The following is an 8,361-nucleotide window of genomic DNA, read 5'->3' on the forward strand; positions in this document are numbered from 1 at the left end:
CAAATGTTTCAAGCAGAAACCCACAAGAACATCGACTCGTCGAAACACTGCTAAGGGTGTCCCGACGAGTCCATGCGAAGCACATCAAAAATACGTTTCGAATCGTTTACTTGAAACTTGCGTGTACATTGCGCCCGCATACCTTGGTCGGCTCCTACAGCGACCTCGAGGAAATCCGTGCGTAGTGCCCCCACTCTTACTGAGAATGTTGTATGCTTCGCTGAGGAAACCTTCCCGACAAGGTGCAAGCTTCGGCGAACTGCAGAGAAGCGCAGCGTAACGCAGAGCAGACTGCCGCCGTCACGGTGCTCCGATGAGCCTTGTTCACCCGACGGGTCTCAGCCATGCTGCGGATCGCCATCATACCAGGGTGGCAAACAGGATCACAAACGTTTTGTGACCGTTGATTCAAGAGGTTCTGATCACTTTCGAGATCATGTTAACACACGATCGTGTTCGAGATTCAAATTTCTATTGTGAAAGCGGTCTGGGTGGTTGACAGCCACTAGACTGAAAATTGCCCCAGTTCCAGTAACATGAGTCCTTGTAGGTAAGCTGCAGTACCACCTAAACTGGCACAAACGTGACAAGTGTGCATACACGTGCAAATTGGAGACCTGTACAGTGATCTCGCTTTCGGGTCAGAAATTCACATCCTAAACCAGAACTTTTACATAATTATCCCTGGTCCCATCATACACCTTTCTGCAGATTGCCTGCAAGACCGCTCAATCTGGTACAAACGTGACATGTGTAAATGTGAGAGAAAATTGTAGAGCTGCACCGACTGTTCTATCGCTTCCAGGACTGAAACTCCCATTAAAGAAGCCATCTGGGCAGTTGATGGCCGTCCGGCTGGATAACTGATCCATATCTAGTAAACGCACCTCCACACAGACGATCGGCAGGGCCGTCTGGAGGGGTACAAAAATGACATGTGTACCGGCATGCATGCATGTGCAGATTGTGGAGTTGTACCGACCGCTCTATCGCTTTTGGGACCGAACTGCGCACTGTAAAACGGTCTGGGCGGCTGGCGACCGCCCGGCCGATCACTGCCCCAGGTCCCTTACCGCGCCTCCGTGCGGTACGGGTTGACTGATGCGGATCGACTGCCAGATCGCCCAAACTGCTGCAAACGTGACCTGTGTACATGCATGGGTCGATCTGGAAAAACAGTGGGTTATGCCGCAGGTCATGTGTCAGATCACCTCAGGTTTACATTAACCGTGATACCGCACAAACCAATAAGCTTAAGCGTGACGCACTGTCATGCATGTCATTGACAGTCGCGCACGGACGGTCCTATAACCTGCGATACGGACGGTCCTGTAACCTGCGATTGCGAACTGACCACTGCGAGGCTGCCGTTATCATAGCCACAGCTGCCAGCATGTACAGCCGATGCGCCTTGGTGATTATCTGTCAGGCAGCACCGTCCTACACGTCACATTTACATTTTCCATATCGTGCATCAGCGACCTAGGTCCCTATGAGCCGGACCGACAATTTTGACAAGCAGAATACCGACAGGCCAAAACTGCACTGTCGTATCCGACAGCCAGCGAATGAAGGCAGAATTGGCAGGTCGAGTGGAAAGAATAGGGAGTGGACGAGAGCCGTCGTCTGCTTGCCACCCCCCACTTCTTCCGGGAGGGGGTGGGGATGGACCTACCGTGCCTGCAGGTCAGAGTGAGCCCGGGGATACACCTACCGCGTCTGCAGGTCAGAGTGGGCCCGGGCATATACCTACCGTCTCTGCTGGTCAGAGTGAGCCCGGGGATACACCTACCGTGTCTGCAGGTCAGAGTGAGCCCGGGGATACACCTACCGTGTCTGCAGGTCAGAGTGAGCCCGGGGATACACCTACCGTGTCTGCAGGTCAGAGTGAGCCCGGGGATAGACCTGCCGTGTCTGCAGGTCAGAGTGAGCCCGGGCATATACCTACCGTGTCTGCAGGTCAGAGTGAGGCCGGGGATAGACCTACCGTGTCTGCAGGTCAGAGTGAGCCCGGGGATACACCTACCGTGTCTGCAGGTCAGAGTGAGCCCGGGGATGCACCTACCGTGTCTGCAGGTCAGAGTGAGCCCCGGGATACACATACCGTGTCTGCAGGTGAGAGTGAGCCCGGGGATAGAGCTACCGTGTCTGCAGGTCAGAGTGAGCCCGGGGATACACCTACCGTGTCTGCAGGTCAGAGTGAGCCCGGGGATGCACCTACCGTGTCTGCAGGTCAGAGTGAGCCCGGGGATAGAGCTACCGTGTCTACACGTCAGAGTGAGCCCGGGGATGCACCTACCGTGTCTGCACGTCAGAGTGAGCCCGGGGATACACCTACCGTGTCTGCAGGTCAGAGTGAGCCCGGGGATGCACCTACCGTGTCTGCAGGTCAGAGTGAGCCCGGGGATACACCTACCGTGTCTGCACGTCAGAGTGAGCCCGGGGATAGAGCTACCGTGTCTGCAGGTCAGAGTGAGCCCGGGGATACACCTACCGTGTCTGCAGGTCAGAGTGAGCCCGGGGATAGAGCTACCGTGCCTGCATGTCATAGTGAGCCCGGGGATACCCTACCGTGTCTGCAGGTCATAGTGAGCCCGGGGATACCCTACCGTGTCCTGCAGGTCAGAGTTGAGCCCGGGGATACAGCTACCGTGTCTGCAGGTCAGAAGTGGCCCGGGGATACCCCTACCGTGTCTGCAGGTCCGAGTGAGCCCGGGGATCACCTACCGTGTCTGCAGGTCAGAGTGAGCCCGGGATACACCTACCGTGTCTGCAGGTTCAGAGTGAGCCCGGGGATACACCTACCGTGTCTGCAGGTCAGAGTGAGCCCGGGATAGACTACCGTTCTGCAGGTCAGAGTGAGCCGGGGATACACCTACCGTGTCTGCAGGTCGAGTGAGCCCGGGGATACACCTACCGGTCTGCAGGTCAGAGTGAGCCCGGGGATACACCTACCGTGTCTGCAGGTCAGAGTGAGCCCGGGGATACACCTACCGTGTCTCAGTCAGAGTGAGCCCGGGATACACCTACCGTGTCTGCAGGTCAGAGTGAGCCCGGGGATCCCCTACCGTGTCTGCACGTCACAGTGAGCCGGGATAGAGCTACCGTGTCTGCAGGTCAGAGTGAGCCCGGGATACACCTACCGTGTCTGCACTCAGAGTGAGCCCGGGGATAGAGCTACCGTCTGCAGGTCAGTGAGACCCGGAGATACACCTACCGTGTCTGCAGGTCAGAGTGAGCCCGGGGATAGACCTACCGTGTCTGCAGGTCAGAGTGAGCCCGGGGATACACACCGTTGTCTGCAGGTCAGAGTGAGCCCGGGGATAGCTACCGTGTGCAGTCAGAGTGGACCCGGAGGTACACCTACCGTGTCTGCAGTCAGAGTGAGCCGGGGATACACCTACCGTGTCTGCAGGTCAGAGTGAGCCCGGGGATACACCTACCGTGTCTGCAGGTCAGAGTGAGCCGGGGATACACCTACCGTGTCTGCAGTCAGAGTGAGCCCGGGGATACACCTACCGTGCCTGCAGGTCAGAGTGAGCCCGGGGATACACCTACCGTGTCTGCAGGTCAGAGTGAGCCGGGATACACCTACCGTGTCCTGCAGGTCAGAGTGAGCCCGGGGATGCACCTACAGTGTCTGCAGGTCAGAGTGAGCCCGGGGATACACCTACCGTGTCTGCAGGTCAGAGTGAGCCCGGGGATACACGCTACCGTGTCTGCAGGTCAGAGTGAGCCCGGGATACACCACCTGTCTGCAGGTCAGTGAGCCCGGGGATACACCTACCGTGTCTGCAGTCAGAGTGAGCCCGGGGATAGCGCTACCGTGTCTGCAGGTCAGAGTGAGCCCGGGATACACTACCGTGTCTGCAGGTCAGAGTGAGCCCGGGGATACACCTACCGTGTCTGCAGGTCAGAGTGAGCCCGGGGATGAGCTACCGTGTCTGCGGTCAGAGTGGACCCGGGATACACCTACCGTGTCTGCAGGTCGAGTGAGCCCGGATAGAGCTACCGTGCCTGCAGGCAGATGGACCCGGAGATACCCGTGTCTGCAGTCAGAGTGAGCCCGGGGATACCCTACCGTGTCTGCAGGTCAGAGTGAGCCCGGGGATACACCTACCGTGTCTGCAGGTCAGAGTGAGCCGGGGATAACTACCGTGTCTGCAGGTCAGAGTGAGCCCGGGGATACACCTACCGTGTCTGCAGGTCAGAGTGAGCCGGGGATCACACCGTGTCTGCAGGTCAGAGTGAGCCGGGGATACACCTACCGTGTCTGCAGGTCAGAGTGAGCCCGGGATACACCTACCGTGTCTGCAGGTCAGAGTGAGCCCGGGGATAGAGCTACCGTGTCTGCAGGTCAGAGTGAGCCCGGGGATACACATACCGTGTCTGCAGGTCAGAGTGAGCCCGGGGATACACCTACCGTGTCTGCAGGTCAGAGTGAGCCCGGGGATACACCTACCGTGTCTGCAGGTCAGAGTGGACCGTCTGGTCCACTCGCCTCCCCTTCTTTCACAAGCAGAAAGCTCGTGCGGACCAAGGTCGTCGTCACCTGGTGGGCGGATTAGCGTCATAGACAGGGCGACCCCTTCCTCCGGTGACAATGGTAGCTCGTGTCTTCCTGATGGGGAACTTCGGCTCCAGACGTGGCAGCAAAACATGCCAGATGGGGACGGGATCACCGGGTGTCTCCTTTCCATGTATACTAGTGTGACCAGAACAATATTACATGAGTCTGTGCAGGAAGAGAGCAGAACATTCGACGTATACCGTATGCATTTGGGTGATATGAGTAACGAAGTGGTGAGAGCTTGTCCCGAGGAATAGCAGTCCAACCATGTGACTGCGCTGTCGAGCAGGGAGCTGACAGAATTCCTGTCAGTTTAGCTACATTAACTTAGTCGTGATATGACAGGCGGGATGATTTACATTAACTATGGCGTGCGAAAGGTGGGCACAGTACAGCCGTCGTGTCTGGAGCAGTCAGCATAAAGAAACGTGTGCTGGTTATGGTCTGCCTTAAACTTTGCGAAGGGTGCATATACCTCAATTTCCAACACGTTAAGTTGTTTATTGTATTTTGACAGGAAGACTGTGTTCGACATAGGGTCGCGCCACAAAGGCAGCCGGGCTGAGAGTTGGTTTCGAGGAAATGTGCGGGAAGGTAGGTGTTCGTTGTACTCATATAAGGCGGGTGCTTATAATTGGGCCCAGGCACCCAACTCTAAGCGATGGCTTAGTGTTGGGTGCTCGGGTCCCACGTCGGCGAGCGGGCCGATAGGACGGTGGTGAGCGAGGGTGATGCATCGGAGGTTACAATTTTGTGTGCCGCGACGCGTGCGTAAAATCTGAGCTACACTGTGCGCTGTCGCAGGATTGTTTCTGACCCGCGCAGTTGACCCCGGATCAGCATAAGAACCCTAGCTGATTTGTTTGTATTATGTTTTGTATTCAGTCAGGATAATTACTGAGACAAATTATGTAACATTGGTTTGAACATGCGCGCTCGTAGATCTTGGCAAGAGCCTCGACGCCCGGCGTTGCAGTCTCCGTAAGCCGCGCGGTGTCGGCTGCGCGGCTGCGATACTCAGCGATGGCCAATGGGCAAAAGCAAAAGATTACGCAACTGCAGGAAGATGGGTAGGGAGCTAGGTGAATCGGCATGCATGCTGCATATCTATGGCAGCACAAAAACAACAAAAGCAGGATTTAAGTTGCAAAACGCAACTTCTATCCGCAAAAGTGGGGGAGAGGGGCATTGGCCAGTTAACATTGCTGACCCCACCTTGAAAAGTGTGTGTGGGGGGGGGGGGCACTGGCCCCTGGCCCCCTGTTCCTACACCCATGTCATCAGTGGTTACTGCATATTTCCCCAGTGAAGTCAGCTGCAATGCTGGTTTCTAGACCAAATAAAATTCAGCCCGCGACCCACTAAACCTTAACTCAGTGAAATAATTCCCTCACTCCGTTTGGAATAACTTGGCATAACACCTCACCGCCTCACGGTCAATGCTGACTCAGCCGTTGACTTAACTTGACTTTCCGCTAAACCAGAGGCGTCCAAACAAAACGAGGTAATTGCAGGACGGGATTTGGGCGCCAATAGACTTACTCCCCTTCGTCTCCATGTTGGCTTGAGATTCCCGATCTGAAATCAATGCTTTCCTGTTTGATGATATTCCTTCCTCAAAAATCAAAACACTGCACACTTCCTCGGTCGGTAAGCAATATGCTTGCATACACAAAACTCCACATCACACCTGAGGGACTCCGTACTGACCAAAGGATATGTCCGTGCTGTTAGCGATTTATTCGGCGATTTTTTCAGCGACGAGTTCCGATTTTTCTGAAGAAGATGCGGAGGTCAATTATGGCACGAGAACATCGAAAATGATATTTATTTTGCAATATAATGTGACCTTCGGGGTCACAAACTGGGTCAAAGGACAAGAAACTTGATATCACCCAAAAATTACCGGCCGATTTGAAAACTGTAAGCATCCAAATATTTACAAGTGCAAGAGCTAGCGTTCGTCAAAAAGTTTTGACCACGCAAGGTCACCCTTCAAGGTCAAACGTGGGCTCAAAGGACGGGGATTTTAATGTCACCGACCGGACGCTAGTTCTTTCGGGTGATGAATATTCTGATGTTTTTAAGTTTAAAATCGGCGGGCAATTTTTGGGTGATACGGAGTTCCCCGCCCTTTGAGCTTACGTTTGACATTTAAGGGTCAGGACTGTTTGACGGACGCTAGTTCTTTCTGTGGGGAATATTCTGATGTTTGCAAGTTTCAGATCAGCCGGTAACGTTTGGGTGGTATCGAGCTTCCCGTCCTTTGAGCCCGCGTTTGACCTTGAAGGGTGACCTTGAAAGGTTAGAAATTTTTTGACGGACGCTAGTTCTTGCTGTGGTAAATACTCTGATTTTTGTAAGTTAAAAATCGGACGGTAATTTTTGGGCAATATCGAGTTCCTCGTTCTTTGATCCAGCTTTTGATCTACAAAGGTCACGTGATATTGCAAACTAAATATGATTTTCGGTGTTCTCGTGCCATAACTGACCATGGGACCTTCTTCGGAGAAATCGGAACTCATCGCTGAAAAATCGCTGAAAAAATCGTTAACTTCACGGACATCCAGAGGATCCCGTCCCGTGGCACCAGAGTGACGGCCGGAAAGCACACCGCGGTGGGACAGAATGGTCCTTCAGCCCTTGACTGTGAACAGCAATTTGCCTAGTAGTGTTGTACTTAACAGGGTCCTTTTACCGGAAAGAAATAAAGTGGTCTCGTTAGTGTTTAGTGGAGTGGGTCGAAATGAGTGCAAAACGCACAAGGTCATCCCATGTTTCCCAGAAAACGCTCATTATTTCGCAGAATCGACCAGTGAAAAAAAACGCCAAAACGTTTGTGCCTACGCGCCGGATGCCGATGGTGCAGCGGTGAATGTGCCTGCGTTAACCACTGCGCGTCTGAGAAACCACAGGTACGGGGTTCGAGTCCCCGAGGTGCTCGCCCTTCCCGCCAGGGTGAGAGGCTGGCGGCGCCATACAGTTCCAGTAACTGAGTGCGTTATGAAGCCCCAATGACACGCCCACAATCTCCGGGAGAAAGGATAGCGACAGCTTGGGTTGCAGTTTTCGTAAAATTGAACGGCGTTGGCCGCTACAAGTAACGCCGGGGGGCGGCTGCCGAGCGCGCAACAATGACCGTTGTAAAATAATGTTTCTAAATGCTTTTCGAAATTGATTTGCACAGTTCCAAAATCAAACTTGGCGAACCTTTTCTACAACTTTGAGGCTGTCCTCTTGGAAGGATTGATGGCGACAGCATCACAGAACACTGACATTTTACCTTTACTCTTCCTGTTCCACCACCAGGTCCCAGCACCGCAGAGTGGTGCTGTAAAGACCAATAGGTTATTGTCACCAATCTAAAAACCACACAAGTGAAATATACGTCCGAAATATCCCTACATGAACCATTTGGTGTCCAAAACCGTTCAAAGGTACTTCTTTCAAATGCGTCATCATTTTCGTCCACTTGTTGGCCTAGTGTTAGCCACGGGGCCGACATTGCCCGGCATATGGAGACTGCAACGCCTAGCATCGAGGTTTTTGTCGTCAAAGTATGCGAGCGTGCATAAACCACATAAACCGTACATGCCCTCATTAACAAATGGGCCATATCCCGCTATTTTGGGAGAGGCCCTTTGTCAACCCCGTGCCTCCCTCGTAAGGCTCTGGCTGCGTCCCTGCTTGCAGGCAACACACAGGGAGGGACGGTGTTTTTGTGTGATGCGTATCGTACACAGAAGGCAAAAAGTGTACTTGCTGTGTATTTGATGGAAACATTATAATTT

This window comes from Pollicipes pollicipes, unplaced genomic scaffold (genome assembly GCF_011947565.3).
Source record: "Pollicipes pollicipes isolate AB1234 unplaced genomic scaffold, Ppol_2.1 Scaffold_4295;HRSCAF=5057_pilon_pilon_pilon, whole genome shotgun sequence".
NCBI classification, from domain to species: domain Eukaryota; kingdom Metazoa; phylum Arthropoda; class Thecostraca; order Pollicipedomorpha; family Pollicipedidae; genus Pollicipes; species Pollicipes pollicipes.